The sequence below is a fragment of the Cavia porcellus genome, unplaced genomic scaffold (genome assembly GCF_034190915.1).
Source record: "Cavia porcellus strain 051 isolate PalLab524CR breed Dunkin Hartley unplaced genomic scaffold, mCavPor4.1 scaffold_4, whole genome shotgun sequence".
Taxonomy (NCBI): domain Eukaryota; kingdom Metazoa; phylum Chordata; class Mammalia; order Rodentia; family Caviidae; genus Cavia; species Cavia porcellus.
In genome coordinates this window covers 100,742,897-100,769,912 of record NW_026947487.1, presented here as the reverse complement: position 1 = coordinate 100,769,912, position 27,016 = coordinate 100,742,897, and the positions used below count along the sequence as shown (strand labels likewise).

General features: G+C 49.8%; 1 protein-coding gene across 3 annotated transcripts in view; it reads left to right on the top strand.

The window, feature by feature from the left end:
* The window catches only part of Smpd3 (sphingomyelin phosphodiesterase 3), an 88,621-nt gene that overhangs the window by 45,254 nt on the left and 16,351 nt on the right, over nt 1-27,016 (top strand). For 2 of the 3 annotated variants that reach the window (XM_003471996.5, XM_063247558.1), the window contains exon 2: nt 18,165-18,231. The gene's annotated coding sequence lies outside the window, so the exon portion shown is untranslated. Of the gene's footprint in view, nt 1-17,118; nt 18,053-18,164; nt 18,232-27,016 lie in introns of those variants that run through there. The other variant, XM_013154806.3, reaches the window with a different exon arrangement.

Below are 27,016 nucleotides of genomic sequence, written 5' to 3'. Positions count from 1 at the left end.
CTCAAGCCCTCCCTTTTCTGAATGGGGTCCAATTCCATCTCTATTTTAATAATCTAACCATCATATCTTCTGCTATAAGCTTCCACTAATCCTTTTTTTTTATAAGAAGTGGAGAAAAAGTAAAGTTGCTTTTTAAAATATTCTTAAAATAGTCTTTCATAAGAGGTTATTGATCATTTAAATTATCCTTTTTCAAAGAAGACAGCTTTAACTTATGCCAGTGAGCAAGGCTGTCTGTCCTTCCATGATGCTGTCTCAGACAAAAATTTTGTAAATTAATGGGAACAGTTCTTATTGCCTATGTTTGATTTTCCCTAAATATCCTTTGCAACCTATGTATAAATCAGAGCATCTTGCCAAGCTACATTTATGGTCAAGCCACAATTATAACGTGCCTGGATGGTTCACCTCAAACAAGATGTGAATCCCCTTTAATATTCTCGTGGTCGAGTTTCTGCCCCATTTCTGGCTCCCACCCATCCGCAGTCTTACTGAAAACCACATTAATAAGCAAACAGCTGTCCGGTTTTAGAAGACTCCCCCAGGCAAGTATCAAATCTTCAGCCTCCACCACTTGCCTCCCATTCAGTGACAGTGCAGCTGACAGTGACTTTCATTCCAACCAGCTGATTATGTTCAGCAAATGTTTGTAAATGTCTATGGCCATGTATCCTCCACGCTACGGTGAGCTTCCGCCCCCTGAAACTGTGTTTTCTGAGTCTTTTGTGTCTCCTAATGGTGCCTGGAACATTTTGCACATGATAAGGAACTCAAATAAAATGAACAATAAACATCCCCAACCAGCTAGAGCTTTTTCGAGGCTTTCAATGAAAATTCTGAACCCCATCAATGTCTGATAAAGGCAAACATCTGGAGATGCCAGCAGCAGATGCCTGATTATGCTGAGCCTGACGAATGGCCAAGGAGTTATTTGGAGCTCCACAGTGTCACTCAGCTTTGCCAGCTGCTACTGTAGCTGGGCACGGTCCTGGCCCAGAGAAGACTCAGAATGCTGTTTATCAACCTAACAGCCCCAGACATTGCAGCTGACCACCACTGTGAACCCTGTTCCCAAGAATGAGGAGGGCTGGGTTAAGTTGGTCTCACTCCTTTTCCATTTCACAGAAATGTCATACTATCTATGAGAAAGTGTTAATTATATAAACCATAGACATCATCAAATGATTCCAAGTGATAACTAAATTTTCAGGGGGTTGACATGTATATTGTTTCAGTAGCTTCGTGATTTATTATCTAACTTTGACAAATTGCTAACAGGGATACCACAATAGCCTCTTTTTATTCTGCTTTATGCCTCATTGTCTCTGAGTATGGAATAAGAAATGAATCATCAAACAGGCCCCACGGGAAGACTGGAAGACTGGTTAAGAGCTTAGGCTCTTAGCATCAGACCCTTGGGGGTTCAAATCCCAGCTGTGCTGCCAACCAAGGACAAAAGCAATAAGTGCTAAAGGGCTTTTGAGACAGGGGCAGGGTTGGGAGTTAAGTGAGCTAAACCCTTGGCCCTGTGCCTCGCATGAAGAAAATGCTCCACCCATGTTCGTTGTCACTAAGTCTCAGGATGCAGGCAGATAATGTTAGATTTCCACTTCAGGGGTAAGGCCTGGCCAAATGAGGGGTAATTCAATAGATACATCAGCCTCCAGATTATACCCAGCAAGGCGGGGTAGCAAAGTGAGGGCTTACTACTTACTATGAAAGGGCAGTGGCAGGGGCATGCTGTGATATGGTTGAGTTCGAATTCATTCCTCCAAGGCCCATGGCCACAATAATTTACATTTCTGAAATAGAAAAAGGACTCTCAGGCTACAAGTTTAACCACCAGAAGTCACCATTTTCACCTGAGGATATGTGATGGCCTCCCAACCAAAATGATTCTGTGCATCTCTCCGAATGAAACCTGGGCCAGAAGCTGGCAGAGGCAGGTAAACTGGGGGGCCCAAGGCTGTGACCCCAAGACCTCATCAAAACACCTGTCTGGGGGAAGAGCCTGACCCCTCTGAGGAACAGGTCCTCACACCACGTCTCTAAATGTAGACCCCAAAGGGCAGTTTCCCCAAGTGATGAATCCCCAAAGTTAAAAATCCAACCAGCAGAAGACAGAAATCTGCTTTCCAAATTACCACATGTCTGGGTAAGAGGCAGATTCCACTCTAACTTGTCCTACAGGGCCTGCCAAGTGAAGGCACATGTAACTGGGGTTACAGAGAGGAAACGTGGGGCTGCCCTACTCCTGGGGTTGCCAAGGGGGAGGGCTCCAACATCGTGTTCTCATTCACTGGAGCAGGTCCGTCAAGCCGTCAAACATTGGTTTCCAGTTTAAATGGACAGCCTCCTTTCATAACTCATGCCCTTTCAGGCTACCACAGCACCCCAAGGTTCTGTACAGGGCTGCACTGCAAACACAGCAGCCTTTGGGGCTAGCGCCTCAATGGCAGGTAGGCTGGCCTGCCCAACAGAAGGACCTCATCCTTCAGTCCTGCTTCTGAAGGTTGCTTGCCAGAATTTCCTTCTGCCTCAATCCTTACATACTCACCCTTGCAGCTGTTAAACCGCGGCTCACACAGAATCTGGAAGAAAACAGAAAGGAGCCCAAGCGCCGTAATTCTGCCCAGCTTCCCAGGCACGCTGCAACCTCACCAGGACTTGATGTTCCCTGCAAAATAAAGTGCACTGGCACTCGGACAAGCCTTCTCCTCAAGGGCCTAGGCCCCTGTGTTCCCGTGTGTGTCCTAAATAGCCCTAGGTCCTAAAGTCTTAGGTCCGAAATAGGGGCTTCCCTGCAAGAATAGGATATGTTCCTCTCCCTCCCAGGAGGACCGCTCAGAGTAGTACTGGTTTCGAAATAAGCTAGGATAAAATTATTGTGCAAACAATCAAACCTCAGCAAATCCACTCTAATTCACTCCATGTAAAACTTTTGTTTTCCATAAAGGATTAGGCTAAGAAAGAATTTAATCACAGAAAATCCACTTCCAAAATAGTTACAGATCCCATGATTAAGAATAATGACTACAAGAAAAGACCTAAAAGGCCCTGGATGTTGAGAATTCATGTTAGGTACTTGATGGAGCAAACTGGCCCTTCTGACACTGGAAAGCAGTTGGCTTGTAGGGCCGGGGTCTCTGTCTTTCGTGTTTCCAGGCAGGAATGAGCACAGAGGCAGTGGTAAGGCCACATTAAACCATTGCTTTTTGTTCTGACATTAGTAACGACCTACAGCAAAAGTTGTATTCATGTCTGCTCTCAGCCAAGCACTGTTCTGGGTGTCACACATTCAACAGTACTAAAGCAGACTGGACCCCTGCCCTCATGGAACTTTGTATTCCAATGAGAGAAGAAAGACAATATAGAAATCCATAGTCTTACTAAGTGGTGACATTTTGGAAAGGAAAATGAAGCAGGAGAGTGGGTAGAGAGGTTGATGTCGTATGGAAATGGGCAGTGTTGTACAGGGTAATTGAGGAAGTCTATTCCAAGGAGGTGACATTTGTTTGGGCACCTGATAAAGTGAATCATGTGGACATCTGAGGGCAGAGCATTACAGCAGAAATAAAGGCACTTGGGCCAAAGGGGCCTAGGGCTCTGTGCACTGCACCCAGTCATAGCATCTACAAATCCACTCCATAGTCTTAGAGGCAAGTCCATCTCATTATTACAGGAATGAAGCCTCTCCCACAAGTCAATAGAGAACATCTCAGTTCTCACGAGCCGTTCTTGCCCTTCTCAGCATCTTCCTAGAAGCCTGCTAACTCAGCACATACCGCCTTCCTAGAGGAATAATGTTTCAACTGAGGTTTGCATTTACATTTCTGAGATACCAGCATCCAATCTGGAAAGGCTCTGACCAGCTGGAGCTTGGAACACTCTTAGAGCACCCACTGGTGATACAACCAGTCATTCTCAACTAAACTGCTGCATGGATGCTCTGCTCAGTCACCACCAGCATAAAGAGGTCCCTCACCTCTGGCAGGCCTGCTCCGTGGGACTCCTGTAGCTGGTGCCAACGTAAAAAGCTCAGCTGCATCATGACTTAGGCCTAGAGCTTGTCCTGATTATGATCAAGGTACATGCCACAGAACAGGCTGCAAGCTGAGGCCCTTAGTTAGCAACTGAGTGCAGCCCCCTTCCAGGGTCTGAATTTCTCACACCAACCTCATCTTACAGAAAGAGAAACTATAGCCTGGAGAGGCAGAACCACCACAGCCGTGATGTAATTAAGAACATATTCTAGGAATTAGGCCCTATCAATCACAGGGGAAATGAGAATCCAAAAGGAGGACTTGGGAATCAGAGAGGTCACCAGCCAGTCCTGGGGGACGGAGGAGGTTGGAGCTTGCACGGAGGGCCAGAAGATGGCATGTGCCCCTGGCAGCCTGGGGCCAGAGTCTGTGGAAACTCGTTGCCTTTTTGTGATTCCCACCTCTGTGACTTTGCTGTGGATCCGTTGTGGGTCTGGGCTTGCTGCAGATCAGCTGGGCTGGCTCGAAGGAGAGCTAGATGCAAATCCTTAAGAGCAAAGACAAATTAGAAGCTGCCTGTGTCTTGGCTGTTTGGCACATTTGCTTTGCTGGGATTCCAAAGGTGTTTGGGTAAACAGTTTCTACGGCCCCGGATACTTTATAGAGGCCTGCTAGAACACCTGGCCTGCCTTGTATCTCACACTGCCTAAAACTTGCACCGTAAGACTAGGACTGCATTCCCTGGCAGCAGCCTACTGTGTACGGACCCCACACGTTAGGTTTTTAGGTGAGGCCTGAATGGAGGATGGACAGAGGGTGAGAACTGGAAGTGTAAAGCTGGGCGTGCTGGGGATGCCTGGCCTGCTCTGCAGGGGTCTGGCCTCACCTCGTCCCCACGCCAATGTCCCTACCCCCAGGGCCTGTCTCTTATACGTTCCCCATAGCATCATTTGTCTCATGCCCGCTGCTGTCTCCTATATGTACCGTGATTAGTCCCAATTCCACTGCAAGCCCCAACCATCCAAACTGAGACCTGGCATTTCACTCTCTGTGGGGGACATTGCCACTGGGTATGCGGCACAGAATAAGTAAGGCAGTGGCTCAGAAAACCCCTCTGGTGACTGACTGCTGGGAACATTCAGTCCAATCACTCCACAAGCAAGTGAGTCAGCCCGGGCTTAAGTGTCCCCACCCCTCAACAGGAGACAACGCTCCTCTCAGTCACTGTGTCACCTGGTAGACTGGGACAGAAGACAGATGAGTGCCAGCCTTTGGAACCTGACAAGTCAGAGTTCTGAAGTTCCAGTTCTGATTCCCACTGGCTCAAGTGGTTTACTCAAGATTCCGCACTTCTGCAACTGTCCAGAGAATACCCGCGAATTTGTCTGCAGTGCCCACACTGCCAGTGATACAGAGCAGCACTCTGTGAATTTAGCAATTTGGAAGAGAGCAGGAGTAAAGGGCACTGGACAGAGGCCCAGGGCCAGGCCTCTCCAGTCAGCCTCTCTGCTCATCACACCTTTCCAAGAATCCCCGCTCCCTCCTGTGCTCAGCACCACATCCCAGACACAAAGACCTTGCTCGTCCTTCTTTGAACTTCAGTCTTGTCCAGCAGCCACCTAGGAATGGTATCCCGGGGCTGAACTGAGCTTGAGATCTCAGCTTGGCAACTCAGTACTCATAGAGGTAGATACCTGGCAATTCTCTGAAGGGCAGGGGCCAGGAATGGGACACAAAGTTCAGTTGAGTGCAAAAGTAACAAATCTGTGCCAGGCATATCTTGTGTGCATGGTGGCACACAATTAATCCTGGGAGTCTTAAGAGGTCAGCCTGAACTACACAGAGTTCAAGGCCAGCCTAAGTAGATAGTGAGACCCTACCTCAAAAAGTCCAATCGAAATAATCTGAAAGAATCCATCTAATAGTCTGGTTATTATTTGGCCTATGTGAAGGAGCAGGGTATCCTTCCAGTGATGTGATTGGTAGTGACTTGTCACATTACCCAGTGGATAATATGACAGCATTCGAGGTTCCAGCTGGTCTGAGCCTCTCCTGACTGGATGCTGCTGTCTCACTCAGGAATATAACCCCCAGCTGGAAGATAAATTCTGTCCTGCTCAGAGCTGGCCAAAAGTTTGCCACATGTGTGTTTCCAGGTACAATCCCCGGGCACAGAAGGGGCTGGAACAGCCAGCCTGGCACCCCGGGTGATTTGCTAAGTTTTGAGTTTGTGTACTAGGGATTGAACCCATGGGGGTACTAAAAGATAATTACAGAAACTAGCTTGGAAATTGAATCCATGGGTGTACTAAATAACATCCCCACCCCTTTTTATTTTAAGGCAAGGTTATCCTTGACCTTGCGATCCTTCTGTCTCAGTCTTCTGAGTGCTGAGATTACAGGTGTGCACCACTGCACCCACCTCTAGGTCATTTCTGAGCAAAGCAGTGTTCTACATATCTAGACATCTTTGTCAGGATTTGGGGACATGACTATGGCAGAACAAAGGCTACCAGTATGCACATGACCAGTCTGAAAGATGTCCCTGTTTCGGTCTTAGTTATAACAAGTTTGTGTGCCTGTAGCACACCACTGAAAGGCTCATTTCTCCCACTTAATTTTTAGAAAGGTGCCAGAAAGTGCAAGTTGAATCTTCTTGCCTGAGTCTAATGGTATCACCACTGTCATCTAACCCACAGGCCAACTTCTCTATCTTGATAAATGTTAGTTACAGCCACCATATTGAATTAGGAGCTGATTATATCTAAATTACCCTGTAATACAGTTAAGTTCATTTCCTGGGATGTAGCAGAAGGGCCTGACAGTCACCAAGCTAGTCCATAATTATCTTTTAAAGTTACAGCCCAAATGGGTCATTCTGATGAGGTCCCCCAATTAAGGGGGATAACCCAACAAAGCTGGGCAGGCATGACAAGAAGCCCTATGGCTGCTGGCACCTTCCTTTGATCCTTACTCAGGATGTCACCTTTCATACAGGTTTTGAGGTAGCTCCCTGACAGTTTGCCAAAGGTAAGAAGCAGGACCAAGAGGCTGTATGGCAGGGTGGACTGAAAGCACCGGTCTTAGAGTCAGATGGACCTGGGTTCAAATCTCAAGCCCTCCTCCACGGTCTTGGGCAGCAGGCTTTCTCTCATCTGTAAACCAGTGACGCCAGCACAGCTGCCCTGGCGTGGTATAGAATGGAAAGGCATAGTAACGTTCACACTGGTGCCAAGAAGCGTGAGGCTAAGGGGAGGAGGAGCAGGGCTAATCTGGCCTCATCTCTGAGATGATATAGGACTTTGGGTTTGACGTGATGTTATCCGTAAGCCTCATTTGTAACAAGGGTCTCCTCCTTGGCATGGTCACTACAGTGGCAATGGCAATACCTGGCCACTGTCTGAGCTTCCCAGTCAGTGAGGATGGGGATTTAGGTAACTTAATAAAAGTGTGACTGATTGGGCTCTCAGTCATCACCCTCCTGCCCACATTGCATTAGCTGCCTCTGGAAGATCCTTTCATGTGAGTGTCCACAGATGGGATTGCTGGCACTTTTTCTAGACTCCGTGGGTCTAGAAAGGATCCTTCCAGTCCCCACTCCCCTTCATCCCAGGCAGCAGACAAGGGCTGGGGACAGACATGGCAGTATTATTGGTCTACATCAAGGCTGTGGAGCAGGGTCTTCATTCATAAATGAAGCCAAGTTGTGACTTGGTGTGCTGTGGGGCATCGGGCAAGTGGCCAATGGGAGATGGATTATAGTTTCTCCTCCCACCACCTCCTCAGAACCAGAACAGGAGCTGGACCATGGAAAAGGACAAAAGTCCCGATCAGGGGATAGTGAGGCCTTGCCCTCCAGCCTGGCCAGATCTAATTTTGAATCCTGAAGTGACCTCCCCCCATGCTCAGTGACACTTCTCTGGCTCCTGCATTTCAGGTCTGAGAACCTAGAGGCACAGGATGAAGACCTGCCTGAGTAGGCCTGAGGATCTGATCTCTTTGTTCAGAGCCAGCAACTATACAGGCTCAGTGTTTTCAAACGTTTGAATCAACAGAGGGAATGTTTATCAATATTTTTAAAAAGGAATGTAATTAGAGGTTGGCAAAGCCCCAGAGCTCCTGGCCACAGATGTCAAAGGCTTCCTTAACCTAGAAAGGGACAGCATGAAAAGCAACTGCACACGCCCTCTGCCACGCCAGTGTGTGCTCTGCCACAAATCCCACTTGACAGGCGCTCTCCACTGAGACTCATAAAAGACTGTGGCTAAGAGACTGGCATTTTGCACCGGCCACGATTTTAAATTCCTAGGTGGTTTTGTTTTCTAAACCTGGGAATGTGGATATTCTATTTTAGGAACATTAATTACTGTCCAATTTTAATGTAACAAATGTGAACAAAAACAACTTTGAACTGAGGAAAGGAAACAAAAGCATTTTGTGGGATAAGTTTATGTTTACATCTCTCAAGATTGCCTGAGAACATTTATGTGGCGCATTTATTTCTGGTCAAGACAAGTGAAAAGCCAACTTGGGGTGGTTTCTGGAGGAGGAGGCCAGGACTGGCCACACGGGCCTCAGAGACGCCAGCTGGGGCGTCTCAGGCCAGGATCCCTCCACAGGACTCAAAGAGGTAGTGTCAGGAGGGTAAAAATAGAGTGAAGGGCTGAACCACAACTTTGACACATGCTTTTCTCAGCCTGGGAACCGCCACGCAGGGCCCTCCTTTTCCAGCTATTCTAAGTGAAAAAGAAAAAAAAAAAAAGATGATCTGAGAACTAAATAAAAACAGTGCTATATTTTAGCCACCTTGTCTGCGATCTTCCCTTTTCCCAGTGCTCTTTTTGCTTCTGCTTTCCTCACCAAGCCAAAATCGAGATGAACTCCAATGTTCTGCCCTTGACCCCCTGCTCCCCCACCTGACACCCTGAGAACACCTGTAGCTTCGGCAGGGATCCCGCTGCTCCCCCATGAGAACGCAACATTTCAGAAGCAAATTATGCAGCTCCATTCGGAGAGGTGTGTTTGGGGCACCGTCCCCCATCGCATTACCTATCTGCATGGGGTCAGGACTGTTTGAACTGGGATGCAGGGCCCAGCCCTTCCAGAGCCCACCTCTGGGTCATGCTGGGAGCCACGGGTGCTGATGGCAGGAGGCCCAGCTGCTGCCCTCCACAGAGGAGACCATCTGAGACCTGAAGGGAAGAGGAGCCAGCTAAGGCAGGGAGGTCCAGGCTGAGGAAAAGCCCACAAGGGGAGAACTGGGAGGCTCAAGGCACAAGCAGGTGAGGGCGAAATTGGCCATTTGGGGCAGGCGTGGTGGCACATGTCTGTAATTCAGGCACTCGGGAAACCGAGCACGAGGATTGGCACATAGTTCAGTTACATGGTCAGTTCAAGGGCAGCCTATACTACACAGAGAGACCCTTTCTCAAAACAAACAAGACTGGGGCTGGGGATTTAGCTCAGCGGCATAAGCACCTGCCTTGCAAGCAGGCGGTTGTGAGTTTGATTCTTGGTACCGATAAAAATGAAAAAAAAGACAAAAAAAAAAAAAAAAAAAAAAACCAAGACTGGCAAAGAGCAAGCTGGGAGTGGAGAGTGGGTGCTGTTGCAGCCTTCCCGGGGATGAGGAGCATGGCTCAGGCTGGGACGGTGCTCAGGCTTGCTCGTGGGAAGTTTATCCTGGCTTGTGTGTGCAGAGTGGATGGAGGGACAAGGATGAAGACCTAGTAAGAGACACAGGGCTGGGCTAGGGAGACCCCACCCACCTCTCCACACAGGGCTACACAGCCAAGAGATCTACCTGGTTCCTGTGGAGTGTGCACCTTTGAACCCCTCCTGCCAGCTCTCTGACCAGACAGACTGCAGCTGATGGACCTGTTCACACCCAGTGTGTCCCTCTGGGACAGACTAGGGTGTCAGGAGACAGGGCAGGGTGGTGGCTAGCAAGCTTTCCACCCCCAGGGTGTTCCTTCTTTACCTGTGGGTGTCTCCTCCTATGCATTAGGGAGCCCTGTGTTGTCAAAATCCTAACCAGGATGGGGCAGCACATAAGTCTCACCCACACAGTGATGGCGAGCTGTGTCACTCTAGCTGTGTGACTCTGAACAAGATACTTAAGCCCCGTCCTATCTTCAGCCTGTTTTCCCCTCCTTTCAATGGGGACAGAACCATGCAACCTCCCCAGCTTTGAACAAAAAAAATGTACGTGCACAGTGCCTGGCACACAGTGGTGCCCCCAAATATTGATGGTGACGATGATGGTCTCAACACCACCCACATGGGACCTCATATGAGTCTTTTAACCTTCAAGGCTCCAGTGTCACATTTCTCCTTTTATAACAAGTAGCCTAACTGATTCACTAGTGCAAACAATTGGGAGCAATTGCTCACGGCTCCTCCTGTTGCCCTAGTATGCACAGAGGAAACAGAGCCTTTTGGTGCTGACAGACCAGCCTGCCTAGAAAGTGTTATTATTATTAATTCCACCAAGGTTCCCCAAGTGCTCCCAGGGACCAAGCACTGTGCTGCAGTACAAAGCCCAGGGGTTGTGTGACTGAGGAGAGGGTTCACAGCCTTATGGCTGAACCACGGAAGATGGGTGCCAGGTGGACCACCCAGGAAAGGTGTTCCAGACACGGGACAACATGTGCAAATGCATGGAGGTGTAAAGACATGGCATGTTCTAGGGAAGATGAAAGTTAGAAGCTGGAACAGCTGGCGAGAGTGGGAGGGGCAGAAATGAGGGCGAGAGGGCAGAGGCTGATCAGCAAGGGCCTCAAGCCAGGCCGGTAGAGGAGTTAATCCTGTGGGTGGACGGAGACCTGGAGACACTGCACACAGATAGAAGGCACTCAGACATACAGTGGGAATCATGGGCTTGAACAAGAAACAAGACAGCAGGGGCCGAATGCAGGCTTGGTGGTTGCACACCCTTGCAAGCAAGAAATGAGGAAGCCTGGGGGGAGGTGATAGCTAGAGCAAAGCGGGGAGCAGGGATCAGAAGTGATTTGGGGAGCTGGTAGCAATTGGCGTTGACTCTAGACAGGATAGGATGAGGGTGCAGGAGGAGCCCACTCCTGAGGTGGGCAGGAGGCCCAAGGCCACACTCAGCCAAAGGCTCCCTGATGCCCATCAGCAGCTTCTCTGTGTCTCTATGTCTGTCTCTCTTCAACTATCACTGTAGGAAACCAAATTCTCTCTCCCTCCCCATCCCCCTCCACCTCTCCCTCTCCCTCTGTCTCGCTTTCTTCCTCCTCCACCCACTCTGGAAACCTGGGGACTGAACCCAGGGCCTCACATAAATAGGCACGTACTCTACAACTGAGCTACATTCCCAGCCCCAGGGAACAAAACTCTTAATTCTTTGATACACTTCCTCATTTCCAATTTTAAAACATGAGTAAATGGGATGTTTTTATTTCCTCCTTAAATAGAAAATAAAGATACTTGCATGTGTATGAATCTCTAGGTTTTTATTTCTCTTGTATAAAAAAAAAAAAGCAGAAGGCGGTCTAGGCACAGGATGAGGTTCAGAGATGTCCGCTGGGGCCTAGCTGCCCCTCAGAGCCACTCATTTGAGGGAGCCTGGGCTGGAGCAGCAGGTCCTGAGCTCATCTGCCCTGACCAGCTCATCACGCAAGGGCTTGGACTGGACCGTGACGTGACAGAGCTTTACCTGGGGGACTGAGATGTTCCCCCAAGAGCTGGAGGACATGTTCTAAACCCTGAGACAATGACATTTTGATAAGGTTTTTAAAAAACCATTTCACTTTGCAAGACAAACAGCTAATAAAATGGATTCTTTTTTGGTAACCACCCATACAGCAATCAATCTGTCACTCGAAAAACTGGCTCCAGAGCAGAGTGAAATGAGGCCACTCTGGAGTTCTGTGGGAAGAGAGAGCAGGAGAAACCTCTCCACCAGATTCCACTTGCTCCCGAACCAGGGAGACTCTCCCCGATTCAGAGCACAGGAAACACACAGTTAATGAGTTGCTCAATCAATACTGACTTTGGGAGGACTGGGGGTGGGTGACTGTTACACTGTTTACATGCAGGCAGCCCACGCCATCACCTGTGTATCTCACCTCTGTTGCATTCAATTCCACCCCCATCAGGAAAAGTAAGCGTTTCCCACCCCGGGGACTGGCAGGGTGAGTCACAGCCCCTACACCATTCAAGCAGAAACTTAAAACAGAGCCATTTCAGCACTGCCAACAAGATCAATAGGACAAGCCCCAGTCATAAGACGCGGCCCCTCGGTGCCCACCTGCAGCTACGGTCATACTAAAGAGTTTCTTGGCTCAGCTTTCCTCCTGTCTCGAGCTCTGCCCGCGGCCTCTGGTTTTTTCCTATCTTTATTTTCCAGTAGCAATAATTTCCTTACTGCTTTTTTTTTTTTAAGTCTCATTGTACATAAAATACAGTTGAAATCATTTTAATTCTTTTTTGGAACAAGATAGAATAAATGAATTAGTGAGAAACTGCCCAAAGAGATTCTAACTGAAGAATTCTGAATTCTGAACTAAAGTTGGAAAGGAACTAGCAGGAAATTTTAAGACACTGATTTATTTGGTTTTTAAATAATAGATTCTGAAGAGTCTTATGAACAAATAGGATGAAATGCATGACAGCTACTTTGAAAGAAATAAATGGCTCCAAACAAAAACAAATAAGAAAAAAAGTGTCTGTAGTTTCATGATGAAAATGAAAAAAGAATTGAGAAACACCTGGAAGGAGTCCGATGCAAAGCTGAAACAACAGGACAAATGTTGTGAGACATCAAACTGAAAACGTAGACAAAGGAAACAGAGGAGCAAATGCCTGACTTGGAGAAGGGAATGTGTCACAGCCTTCAGATGAGCATACAAGGGATGTGTGGCCGAGGCACACACTGAGGGTCACACTCAGAAAGAAAGAATGCAAGTTTCCAGCAATGAAAAAACACCTCAGCCTAGAGCTAAAGAATACAGAGTACCTTTCAAAGAAAGGAAAAGAAATACGCATTTGCTGATTAAAATTTTGAACTATAGGTTATCCAACAAGCACGTCTGAAACTTGGAGATAGATATGCACTTTTAAAACTTGATAAGAGTGACTAGAGAAATGATATTAAAGACAAAATGAGCCTCAAGAAAAAATGTACAATGTAACTTCTAAGTCAGGGTCAGTAATGTTCCTAAGACGTGGTCTGTCCAAGTAGAAAAAAACAAAGTCATAGACAAATTTGTGTGCAACTATACTGTTCAAAAGCAAAGGTGGATGTTTGAATTTGTACAAAAATAAGCCAGGAGTGGAGTACTGGTGCACAGCGTAATCCCAGCACTTGGGGAGCTGAAGCAAGAGGATCACTGCAAGTCCAAGGCCAGCCTGGACTACATAGTGAAACCCTGTCTCAAAAAACAAAACAAAAAAAAACCTATAAATTTTTACAATATGAAAGACAAAAACTGTCTTATATAACAAAAATTAGAATTAGAATGGGCCAACTGGAAAAGAAAGAATAAGTGATCTGACAAAGTGTCTTTCCCAAAACTTCATTTACACTATAACAATCCCCAAATTCTGCTCTAGCCCAGATCTCAACCCTGAATCCCACTACCTGCCAGACATATCTATGCAAACGTCACACAACACCCATCCCAATTCAGACAGTTCAGTTGTTGTCTGAACTGGAGACCCCTGTCCTCTGATGCTACCCAACAAGCCCTTGGTCCCCACCATATGTATTAATCTGCTTCCACTGCCATAACAAAATATCACAGACTGGGCAGTTTAAACAGCCAAAATGCATTTTCTTTCAGTCCTAGAGGCTGGAAGTGTGAGGTCAGGGTTATAGCTCATTCAGTTTCTGGTGAAGATTCTCTTTCTGTGATCTCTAATTCCTCAAGCAGCCTGCTCTCTGGTGTCTCTTCTTAGAGGGACACTAAATTTATCAATCAGATCCCACCATTATTACTACATTTAACCTTAATTACTTCCTTAGAAGACCTGTCTTCAAATACAGACATGGTTAGGGATTCAATATATGAATTTGGGAGGAGAGACCCAAACATTCTATCTCTCCCCGAAATGATGTCCTCTCTCTTTTTACTCTTTTGGCCCTGCTCTCTGCTTCAGCCAAGGCACAGGCTTGTCTCCCCTCCTGCTCACCCCATGATCCTTGTAGAATTATCTTTCCAAAATGGACAGCTGAATGCCCCCTGAGGGTTTTCACCAGCACCATCTCATCTCATTCTCTCACCAGCCCTGTCAAGTGGCAGAAACCCAAGGAAGGCTCAGAGAGGTGAAATGAAGGGCTGGGGATTTAGCTCAGCGGCATAAGCGCCTGCCTTGCAAGCAGGCAGTTGTGAGTTCAATCCCTGGTACCGATAAAAAGGAAAAAGACAAAAAAAAAAAAAAAAAATAGAATAACAGAGAGGCTAAATGAAACCCAGTATTGCTCAGAACCTGATTTGAACCTAGACTGGGCTTGTAAGAACCTGTTCTTTTCATGCGTCTCCTGCCATTGCAGTCCAAACACCTAAAAGGGTCCCAGGCCCATAAGATACATGACAGTTAATGACTGACAGATTGATCCAGCCCATAGTAATCATAACCTCAGCTTCTCCTTTATCAGAACTTAAGGCAAAGTTCATTTCCTTTCTGATTCCAACTAGAGAGATTCAGGCCCTCTGTTTACTACCTCTTTGGGGGAAATGAGTTAACATTTTGTTAAAGTCAAAATGTATACTTTTCCTACTAAGGACAGATTCTTACATGTGACTCCAATTATTTATTAGCTTTATATATACTTTTAAGGGTATAAATGGAAAATGAACTACTGCTTTGTCTTAATTGCCTTCTAGCTGACATCCTAACCTCTGTTCACTGGCAGGAGGGAGGGGACACAGGTTGCTGCCCCACTCATAGGAAAATTAAGTTGAATCAACCAATTGAGACACTCAGTTCCCCACAGCGCTCCTGGGAGAACTTCGAAGTCTGAGAGAGAAGCTCATCTCACCGGCCATCCCCACCTGTAACTCTGGGATACTTCTGCACACCCCACACACCCCAGCCAAGGTCTCAACCAAATGCAGGCCCCTGGGATGTCCATCCAGCCCTTCTTCCTCCTTCCCTTGGTGTTAAGGACCTAAGGGTGACTCTTTCCTAGTCAGAAGCTCCTCCCCACTCACCCCAAACTTCATTTGTAGCATGAGGCAGGGAAAACTTAGATCTACATGAAATCTGACCCTGACATTTAGCTAGAGGCCTGTGCTACTTTGGGGACATCACCAACCTCTCTGGCCTTGAGCGGCTCTGAAGATATCTGGCTTCGGTATGACCTTATGGATAAATAAACCAGCCCCCGGGCTGCCAGACCCTTTGGAAACGTTATTTCTATGTCTGTGAAGTCACTATTATCCTCACAATAAGAAAGTAGAAACTGAGGCTTGGAACGGTGTTCTGCCTGAGCTACTCCTGGTTCTGGGAAGGTCTATTCAAGGCTGACTGGTTTTACCCAAAAGAAGAGTAAGTATTCAGGAACCTGACAGCACTCAGTATGCTCAGGGACACAGGCTCGCTTGGCACTGCACGTCCATTGGGGTCACTCAAGGTGTCTGTCTGCGGTCTAGGGGCCTGTGGGCTTGAGGCCTCCTGGTGGACAGGCAGGCACACAGGCTCATGCTGAGGACCACTGCTGCTGGCTCTGCAGACACTGCTTTGCTGTACTGGATAAACAGCCCACTTTCCATGCTCCCCCCCCCCCAGGTCCACCCTGCCCCACTCTCATCGCCTATTTAAGTCAGAGGCCCCGACTCAGCCAGAGCACAGACAGCTTCCGGAGCCAGGAGAGCAGCACAGGAGGCTCAGCTCACCCGGAATGAAAGGTCCTTCTATTTCACCACTTCCCACTGGTGCGTTCTGAACAGTGCTGCAGAGCAGAGTTGTGGCAGGAGCTGGTTCTGCTTGCCTAGAAGTATACTGAGATGTGTAGCCGGCAGAGGGAGGCTCTGATTGGGTTTTTCCTATTTCTAATCTCTGACTTGATGTGATCTTATTTTCAAAAATGGAAAAAGGTTGTAGTTTGTGAAAGGACAAGGGAGTGCATATTTCAAAACAAGGTCTGGCTGAGAACTTCAATGATCTGACATGAGAAAAGAAAAGGACCTATAATGTCAAGGTATGGGAGATTCCATTTCCCTTCAGGAACCCCTTTCTAATTAGTCAGTTCCTGTTATTTGTTTTGAAAATGCAAGCTGGGGATTTCTCCCAAGAGTTTTAAAGTGGGTGGGGGAGCTGTGCAGCTGGTGGGGAAGTTGGGGAATTGTTAGGCCAAAAACTGCTTGATAAACTTCTGAGATGAGGAGTGAGCTCCACTCTGAGCTGGAGAGGACAGTGGGGACTGGGGAGCGTGTGTGTGTGTGTGTGTGTGTGTGTGTGTGTGTGTGTGAGAGAGAGAGAGAGAGAGAGAGAGAGAGAGAGAGAGAGAGAGAGAGACTGCCTCCTATGACCACTTCCACAGCCTTGCTAGGGTCATTACAGCCCAGAAGAGAGGGAGAAGCAGACATGCACTCGGGTCATCCACCTACTGAGGATGAGGCTAGATTCCTAGGGACATGGGTAGGACCTCCCCTGGAAGCCAGCACAACAGGCCACCCTGTGACTTCCCAGCAGGCTGGACTCCTTGGGCTACGGTTTCGGTTTTCGGTTTCGGATGCTTGCCAGGTACTGAGCTCAGAGGGAAAAAGCTAGGGTGTCTCCACGCAAACTAGGGCCACTAGGTCATCTGGAATATTGCATGGGCCTATAGGCTGTGGCTTCCTTCTCACTGTGATCTGAGAACACCAAGTACCAACGCTCTTTGGATGCTAACCGCGGTCATCCAAGAGACGGACCCCGGTGTTCTGGAGTGGGGGTTTGGGGGTTCAGAGGTTGAGTAGCTCACCCAGGACGGCCAGCCATTTGGTCACAGGAGCCCAGACCTTCTCTGTGTGGATTCCTACTCAGAAGGGAGCAAACTGTTGCTGTGAGAGGAGACAGGCTGCCAGTGCTTCTGCAGTATCTTGTGGCCAGGGAACAGAGAAAAGATTGGGACTCGAGTTTTAGACTGTTTTCAAATATTTAATTGGGGTGATTTGCAAAATAGCTGAACAGAAAAGTCGAGTGTGCTACCTTACGCGGGATATGCGGTAGTAAAAGACTTTTGTGTCGGGCTGTGGAACTTGCTCGAGAAGAGGAAGGCACAGGAGAGCCGCCAGGGCTGGGCAAGACGGGCTGAATTAGAAAGCGACACTGATTTCTACGCGACTAGGTCGGCGAGTTGGGGGCGGGACTAAAGAACCCGGAGGGCCCCGAGGCCAGGGGGCGTGGCCTGAGGACGGCCCCGGCTGGGGTCGGGGGCGGGGCCAGCACCTGAGCCGGGGCGGTGGAGCTGCGGGCTGCGGGGCGGGGCCTATTGCAGGGACTGGGGCCCAAGTGTGTTAGGCAGCGTCTCTAGGGTGCAGGGCTGGGATCCCTAGGTTGGGTCAAGGAGTGCAAGAGACTGTGGCATCGCGTCCTAAGACCTCCGCTCATAAGCGTGCCCTCTCAACAGTCACCTCCAAAGTCCCTCTTGGAGGTTCATGAGGTGTCCCCTCTGATCCTCCTCTCCGCCAGCCCCCACCTTAGCGCTGCCAAATCCCTCAGGTTCGCCCCTGAGACGCAGCCTCCTCCGCCAGCCCGCCCCCGGCTCGGCAGACGAGGTCCTCCCCCCCACCCCCAGCCTGGGTTCAGCTCTCACCCCTCTCCCAGATCGTTGGGAGCGGAGATCACTCAGAGCTCGTGGGGCGCGCTCACTTTGTGCCGGCTGCACCTTATCGGCTCAATCCCAGGCCGGCAGCTGGGGCTCCGAATTCTCCCCCGGCCGTCCGCGGAGGGCTCGTCCGTTCCACCCGCGGAGCCCGGCCCACCCTAGTCCGCCCTCTCCCGCGTCTCCACATGGGCCCGCCTGGCCCCATCCGGCTGCACTGGATCCCCGGGGACAGCCAGGCCCACACGCCGGCCTGCCGACGACAGTGGAGGGTGTGGCAGTGCCTCCAGGGCAGGTGTGGCTCCTTGGCCTTTGTATCTGGCTCACCTGTTCGGGCTGCGGGCAGCTGCTGGTTGAGTTCCGGAGATTGTTCCGGTCACCTTTGTGAATTTCTCATTTCCTTTTAGGTCCTGACTGCCTCGACCTCCCCTCTTCAGAAGGAAGAGCAACAAAGTCCAAGTGGTCCCTCCTCGGGTAAGAACAAAGCTTCTTGGAATGGCAGGGAGGGGCTGCGGGTAGGGACGGTGGTAGGAATATTGCTCCCCTCAAGGGTTGTTAATGTTTTTATATATAAAAAAAAGAGCCGTGTGAAATCGGTTCTGCTACCTGGTGATAAAGTTTGGAATCTGCCGCTGTGGGGTCAGCACTCTGGGGCAGGGGCGCCGCCCTCCTGTGGAGCACAGTGTCAGCCCAAGAGTGGGTCCGCATCCCACATCTGCAGAGAGTGTGCACAGTGCACAGGAAAAGGAGGGAGCAGTGGCACACAAACTCAGTGAAGGTATAAAGTGAATAGCCTGGAAAATATAACCAGACACCATTGCGCACCAAACCACCCAAGAAACAGGTTCAGTGCTACTCCCCAGAGCTGGCGAGGATGTTGTGAGACAGCCATTCTCACCAATCCCTATCGTGGTATGGTGGGGCACACGCCTGTAATCCCAGCACTAGGATGGCTGAAGCAGGAGGGTCCCTCAAACCTGGCCTACATATTGAGTTCAAGGTCAGTCTGAACTACATAGACACTGACTCAAAAAAAAAAAAAATCACTAAATGGACAAACCTTGGTAGAAAACAGTTTGGCAATATGTATCAGAAGCTTTCAAATTTACTAATTTTCTTGAACCCACCTTGCAAAAGGTAATTCAAATGACCGGACATTCTTGAGACTAAAAACAGAAATAGGAACACAGTGACTCCTTGACAGAAATCAGACCAGAAGCCAGAACAGCAAGATCATTACAAGAACCCAGTCCCAGGTCCATGATGTAGCTCAGTGGCACAGTGCCTGCCTGGCAAGTGCAAGGTCCTGAGTTCAATTCCAGGTACCAAAAGAAAAAAATAACCCTTTCCTTCCCAAACAGTCACAAACTGAATGTTTTGGACAAAGGTACTTCGCCCAGGGGACCAAAATAGAGGAGCAGAGAGATCTTGTGTCGTGAGGATTGAGGGGAAGGGCAAGGAGACAGTGTACGGACCATATGCCTGTTCCCCAAGAATTGTCTTGGAGGCAAGGGGTGGTAGTAATATTGCTCAGTCACATATTTGTAAATATCTTTGCCTTTTATATTCAGCCTTAGTGTGAAGGGTAAAGAGGAAAGGGAAATTGGAGTCGGGCCACCTGGCGGCACTTTTTAGGTATTATTGTTTACTTCTCAGAGCCTCCGTTTTCCTTAGTGGAGCCAGCTGTACCCATTTTGGCTGGTTGTGCACTGTCGAACTATCCCCGCAGGGGTGTGCGCCACATCTGTGCCCTGGCTCTGAAAGATAAATCCATTATTTCTGCCTTTCTTTCACCTATTTCCAGTCTCTCTCGGGGACTCATGACTGTGCCCCTTCCCAGTGGAGAGTGAGAAGAGGGAGGGAGAGGGATGAGTTTGAGGTTGAGAGCAGCCAAAGGTGGGCAGTGATAAACTGACTTGCTGAAGCCATTCAGGGCGCGTCAGCAGGGGGCAGGGTTGTCGATTGTCAGGCAGCAGGTACCCACACAGCTAGGGGGGTGGGGAGTACCTCCCTGCCAACCCTAGGATGCCAGGGGGCAAGGTCAGAGACAACTCCGAGCAGGCACAGCCCCTGCTCCTTTTGCTTGGACGTAGCTTTTGACGACATAGCTTGTATTTCCTCCTCTCAGACCTGTACCCAGCTTGGTAAGTCTAAAAATGTCAGATCTGTGTGACAGGAGCTGGTCTTTGCTGGTGTATAGACTTCAAATTTATGCCACACATGCACAGAAACAACCAGCCACCAAGACAGAAACAGTCTGTCTGAGGCAGGCCAGGGAAACATGGGGGACCAACAGGACTGACCAGAGTCTGATGAAGAGGCCATCACTGTGGTCCCTGAATCTCAGGCTTTGCTGAGGCTACAACCTTTGCACAGAGGAGGGGTCCGTGGAGCCACTGAAGGGTTTCCTGGGGAGCAGTGCGCTCTGCTGTGCAGTTTAGAATGGTTCCAGCTGCCAGTTGTGACAGAGAAGAGTGGCCAGGTGCAGACTCATGCAGTTTCCAGTGGGAGACACAAGGCTTGAACTTGGATGTGGCCATGGGAAACATGGGGCTAAAATGGCAGAATGTGGGCTGGAGAAAGCAGGCCCGGTAGGGAGGAGGTCTACACCCCAGCGGGTACTTGGGAAAAGCTGGTGTGGAGGAAGGGAAGGAATGATGGGTTGTAGAGGAAGATGTAGATACAGGGGCTTACGGTCAGAAGGCACCTGGGTAGGCTGTCGCCTAAGGAACTGATGTCTTACGAGAGATCCACTGAAAGAGGAGGGATAAGGCAGGGGAAAGTCCAGCTCCTAAAAGGCGAGCTGGGGAGGAGAAGATGCCAAATGGCTCAGAGAAGAGCAGACTCCAGAGCAGGAGGGGAACTGGCAGGATGGCGACCCAGCATCAGGGGCAGACTGGGGAAACCGAGGAATTAAGCAACCTTGTTGGGTCTGTTTGTTTCTCTTGTCTTTCTGTCTTTTTACTGTGGGGGTGCTGGCAGTGGTAGTACTGGAGACTGAACCCAGGGCCTCACGTATGCTACATAAGCACTCCGTCTACCACTGAACTATACCCCTAGCCCTGGGCTTATTTTTAAAAACTAACCTGGTTGAAACTGCTCTCATTGGTGCTGATCTCTGTTCTGGACAGCTTCTTTCCCAAATTACCCCAAATCTCTGTGAAACACCCTGTCCACCTTCTCCCCACAAGCAGGGTGCAACCTCATCTGGGTCACTAGCCAGAGGGTCCCCCACTAGCCTGGAGTGCAGGACACAGCCACAGCCTGCATGCTGTGTGCAGGATTCCTTGATAGCACAGCAGTTGCTGTCTGCAGTCTAAGTAAGGAAACCAAGTCAGGGAACCCGAGTGAGAGCGCTGGGTGCCCCCTCAGGCCCACGTTCTGGGCTGTCCCTCCTCTGTCTCATCTCCTCCTTGTCAGCAGGAAGGATCGGGAGGTCATCAAGGGTGTGATGGCAGGTAGGACTTCCTGAGTGGCTCCCCTGCCTTGCGCCCACTCTCACCTGCCTCTCTGTCCCTCTACTTGTGTGCCTCTCCTTTTACTCACTGCTTGTCACCTAACATCATCTTGTCTTCCACCCTTAGAGGATACCTGCGTGCTTGGTATATACACCGAGAAGGCAGAGTTTGCCACCAGAAACTTGTAGGCCCACACTGTGACCTCTGACCTGTGGGGCGTCCCCATCCTCCCTGTTTAACAACACTGCTCTTTCTACTCCTGCCTCTCACCAGCCCTGCGTGCTCCCAGCAGCCAGCATGAGCGTCTTGCCTCTGACTCTGTGGCTCTGTCTCTACTGCATCCACCTCAGAGGAGCCCAGCCCTGCTCTTGCCCATCTCCTGCAGGCCTGGCCCTTCCCCCAGCAGCTACCCCCACCTGCAACCCTTCCCAGAGGCTTCTGATGGATTTGCTTCTCCGAAGCTGTGAATTTACTTTCTACCTGTATCACCAAAGCAGCTGCCTCTCTCTGTGCAGAAAGTTTCCACTAAAAATTAAAAGATTAAGGCTCAGCTGCTCTGATGCCTCGTGCTCCCTGAGGACCTGGGCACATAGCAGAAATGGACTTTTCAGTCCCATGCAGAGGGGATGAGAGAGTCTTCCACCTGACCTGGATTCAGGGCTGCAGAACATCATTATGGCCAGCAAAAACAAGATGAAGAGAGCAGGGTCTTGGAGGGTAGATCTGGCTGTATTCCTGGAAACCAAAAGCTGTTAAGCCATATGACTTGATTTTGGCATCACATAAATGGGCCGATTGCACAGCAAACCAGATGCCTCACTGCACTGGCCAGGATGGGATGGGTTGTGCTGTACTTACAAGAAAGGTCATCTTGGGGCTGGGGATTTAGCTCAACGGCATAAGCGCCTGCCTTGCAAACAGGCAGTCGTGAGTTCAATCCCTGGTACCGATAAAAACGAAAAAGACAAAAAAAAAAGAAAGGTCATCTTGCTTTTCGGGGTTGCATGTGGGGGTTGGCAGGAGCCCTGCTCTGTGTCTTCTCACCCTGGGCCCCCACAGATGGAGCAGCCAGCATCTGAAACACCACAAGCAAGTGTGCAGAGGGAGAAATTTTAAGTAGTTATTTCTGAAGGAACTGGTATTGCTGTCCACGGTAGCAGCCTGCATACACATAGCTGCTGCAGCCACAGCCAAGAGTTTCTGAAGTTCAGGATTCAGCAGCCAAGGGCAGATGTAGACAGGGTTCCCAGCACCCGCGGGGAGGCATTAGTTGGAACTCAAGAGTCCCAAAAGGTCCTTCCTTGGTGCTAGGGCAGATACATTTGGTGGCAGAATTTAGAAGGAACTCGGGCCCTCATAACCCCTTCCCCACTGCTGTCTGATATAGATAGGTAACTGGCTTACAGTCTTAAGCAAATAAAACTCTGAGTCCCAGCTCTGGGCCATCTGCAAAGTCCTCCCAGTTAAATACATCCTGGATGCACTGGACAGGCCCACAGGTGGGTCAGAGGACTCCCCAGGCTGTGACCAGAGCTGGGCATCCGCAGGGGAGAGGGACAACCTGGCTGCTTTACTTGGAGCCAAGGGCTGCTTTGATGCCAGATACAGAGGGCGGCCGTGAATACAGCAGTAGCCTAGGGTCAAGAGTTCTCTGAAAAGCCTAGGGCCTTGCCCCTCCGCAGGGAGTAAGATCAGGATTCAGTCCAGAAAGCCCAGCCCTCAGGGCCAGCAGCGCAGGGCTGTAAGGAAAGCTGGTGACATGCTGACGTCTGAAGTTATTTACTCAGTCTCACTCATTTGCTTTTTTACTCCCTGCATAAATTCTCCTGTAGGACTCAGTTTGTTAAATGTTCTTTGCATAGAAAACGTCAATCTGGCTATGAAATGATTCCCTTCAGGAGAATGTCAGCAAGTCTGTTCTGTTTTAGGAAGGTTTGTTGTCTTCATCTGTGTTCTCTGGTGCCTTGAAATGCCCACACACGGCTCAGTCAGCCAAGCCGTTCCAGGAGAAAGCGCTGTACTTGGAATGCAGGCGAACACGGGGTCTGCTTAATCCCAGCATTTATGTGACCTGTGTTAGGGGTCTCCCCACACGGGAAGCGCGTTGTTGTTCCGACTCGTGGACTCTGACATCAGAAGCAGGGACTTGGCAGCAAACCTGAGAGAAGCGAGACGCCTTGGGTCTGTGTCCCTGAGGGTCAAGGTGTCATACCGGTGGAGTCGGTGCTGGTGTTTCAGGGTATGCAGGGGGCTAGCAGGATTTCCTTGGCACTCAGCATGCTGGGTAGCACCTCTCATACAGTGGACACCACAGAACTCACCTGAGGCACGTGACAGGACACGCTGGGACCTGCTACCTGTGTCAAGTGAGGCCCAGCTCAGCCACAGACCATAGCACCAAGGCAGACTCAGATCACTTGAGGCAGAGGTCCAGGCCCCACTAGACATCAGCTGTTAGCACATGGCTTCCTGAGTCAGGTCTGCTCTGGCTCTGCTATGAGTGCCTTCTTTGGAAAACGCCTTGTAAACAGAATAGAGGACACAAACCCCATCTTCATCATGGTGGAAGCCTCCACTCCACCTTCCTTTGCTCCCCTGGACTTGGGCCCATGGGGCACAGGACTGGCAGGAGCTCTAGCAGACTCTAGGCTGACGGATCTAGTACAGGCATAGTGTGGGGGTCCTCCGGAACAAGGGAAGGTGTGGCGTGGGATGGCTCAGGCATAGGCTTAGGTTCCAGCCACTACCAGCCTTCTCCTTAACAGCACCCTTGTGGTCACCAAGAGACCAATTGGAGCAGCAGCTGGCAGAGGGGAGTCCGCAGGCGAGGGAGCCTTGCTCTCACAGCAGTAGGCCATGCTGTGTAGCACATCGGCCTGGCCCGGGAGCTTACTGGTTTACACAGCAAGGTACCACCTGCTCCACCAACCTGGCTTGATGTTTTGCTTTTCAGTGGCTTCAGCTGGGCTTTCTGGGTTCTGACATGGAAATACGAAGCTGGCTGGTAGTAGGAGCACCCCGAGCTGTTCACAGCCTGTTCCAATTCTCAGAAACCACATGACTCATTAATAGCTCCCATGAAAGTTTCTTTTTGAAAATTTTATGGCCCCTTTGCTTGTACATGGTTCCTGCAGAGGCCTATGTGACAAAGCCCACAACAAAGGCTTGGATCAGATCCTACGGGGAGGTGGCCTGAAGTCTCCCACGCTGTCCTGGCCCTTCATCTGGGAGAGCAAGGTGTCTCTTTGCAAAGCTATCAGCGACTTGAGGAAATTTTGAAGCCTTCAGCAGTATCTCAAGGGCCTTCGGTGGCGGGGGTGCTGGGGTTAGAAGCAGGGGTCTTATGAGTGCTAATTACTAGTCCTACTGCTCAGGTCTTGCCCCAGCCCTCTTGAGGGTGTTTGCAGCTAGCGCAGTAGCAGTAACAAATAATGGTACAGGTGAGATAGGCACTGTAATAAGTGCTGCATATGCTTATCTTCAGCCATCTTTACCATAAAAGGAAACCAAGGCACAGAGCCTCAGTTCAGCAGCACCTGCCATATGGTTGGCCAGCTTGTCCAGTACCCAGCAGGAAGACCCAACCCTGCACACCTGACACAAGAGTTTATACCACAGCACCTGTCTGCTCACAAGATTCCTCTGAGGAAGGTTGTGAGCCACACAGGTCCTATGGGGCCCTTGGGGCTCTGGAGGGAGGCTCCACTCTGCCCAGTGGGCAGCGGAGGAGCAGCACAGAGGAGAGGGAGGTAGAACAGACTGGCGGAAAGATCACATCCCTGTTGTATGTACATGACAAGCTACCTTAGGTGGTAAGTGACAAGAATGCAACTCAAAGTGACTAGTGCAAAAGGAAAGGGGATTTGCTGAATCATTAATTAGAAAGTCTGCAGTTGGATAGCTTCAGGCACAGGGAGTTGAGAGCTCAAATATGTCACCACACTTGGCCTCTCTCCTTCTAGCTCTAAGGTCTGTTTTTCTCTGAATTGGTTCATTCTCAAGGAAGGCTCCAGAAGTTTCAGGCTCTCAGTGTAAACTTCTGTCTCAGAGAAAATAAAGGCTTCCTTCCTGAGAGTTACGGTAAGAGTTTCAGGGAACGCTGAGATGAGCATCCAGGTTAGGGCGAGGGGCTGTGCTGCTGCTGGACCTTGCCTGACTCACTGACCCCCTTGGAGTGGAGCAGGGAGGGGTTGCAGGAGTAGGGAGTGATTTGAATCCAGAGGGTTAATTTACCTGGCATTTACCTGGCACACAGTGCCTGTGGGAGTCACTGCTGCAGCCCGTGCATCCGTGCCAGACTCCAGACCCTAAGTCCGTCTGGGATATGGCTTTCAGGGATCAGCCCTCATTGCATCCCGTCCTCCTTCTCAGAAAGGCGTGAGTCTCTTCAGTCTTACTGTGCTTCTAATGTGGAGCTGACTCTTAAGTTTCTGCCACTCTAAGCTCATGTCACCATGCCATCTCCTCCATGGCAAGCACCTAGGCAGAACAGGCTGGCCTGATCTGAGGACTGGCAGATGTAGGCACATTTGGGTAACTGGTTTGGAACGATCCACGGGGCCAGCTGCTGTTTAGATATGAGGACACAAAGAGGACTTGGAGGAGAGTCCTTTGCACCAAGACTCCTGGCCATGCTACTAGGAAGAGAAGGCTCAGCAGACATGAGAGCTAGAGGAAAGAGTGGTTATGAAAGACAAGCCCTATTTCACCATGGAGCCACTCCCATGCCTCATCAACTTTCCAGAAGTTTCCTAAAGCTCAGAGGTCTCTCAAGGACAGTGTGGTCCTCCACAGAGAGGCCGGGCACAGCTTAACTCGGCCAGTGTAACTTCTCACACGTTCCCACTGAAGAATAGATTCAAAGTCAAAGTGAGTGTCCACCCAGAACCTTTCAGCCACAGTACAGGCAGGTTCTGTGCCCCAGCATCTGCCAGGTCCATCTTCCGGAGCAGTCTCCTGGGCCTGTGCTAGCTGGTATCCTATGGCAGCAGTCTACGCACCGAAGCTTACCAGACAGGACCACTGCCCTCGCACCACTATGTCAGGTGAAAGAGCTTCACTCCACCCAGGCATCTCTGCAGCCACAGTCCAGCCTTCCCGTGCCAGGAGGCCTGCAGCTCACAGAGCAGAGACCGGGTATATTGGTGTAATAGCTTCCCTGGAAGCAGCAGCCACATCATAATGCTGCTTATTGTCAGTGCCCCCCTCTTCCTGGAAACAAAAGGGGTGTGACCTCTTGGTCCTGCCCAAGACTTGTCTTACTTTTTCCTCTCCCATGTGAATTTGAGGAGCATGGGCTCCTCAAGCTGTGAATCATGGAGTTCTGTCCCTTTGGCTCCATGGCCCAGTTGTCTTCACTGCAGGGAAGAGGAACAAGTTAATAAAGGCTGTAGCTGTGTTCCGAACACTGTGGATGGCATCTTGTGGAAGGACCTACTGACCTTCTCTGAGGCACCCATGATGGACTTTGCTTGGCAAAGCTGCCAGCCCAGGGGCATGGCAGAGAGGAAGGGACAGAGCTGAGGCCAGGCCTACCTAGTACAACAACCCCTTCCTGTCCCCCAACATCGAAGGCCAGAGAAAGGAGCCTTTCTTTCACAGGCACAGGTGTTGCTGTGTACCCAGCTCTCCATGTGCCCGTACCCAAAGGAGCCATATCCTACCTCTGCCACCCTGAAAACTCGAGGTTTCTCTGAGAAGTTGCCAGCCTCTAGTGTTTAATGTAACGCTCCTTTTCCTGGGGAAAGTATAGATTAGACTAATTAATGTGTGTTGTTTGTTTACCCTTCTTTCATTTCCCT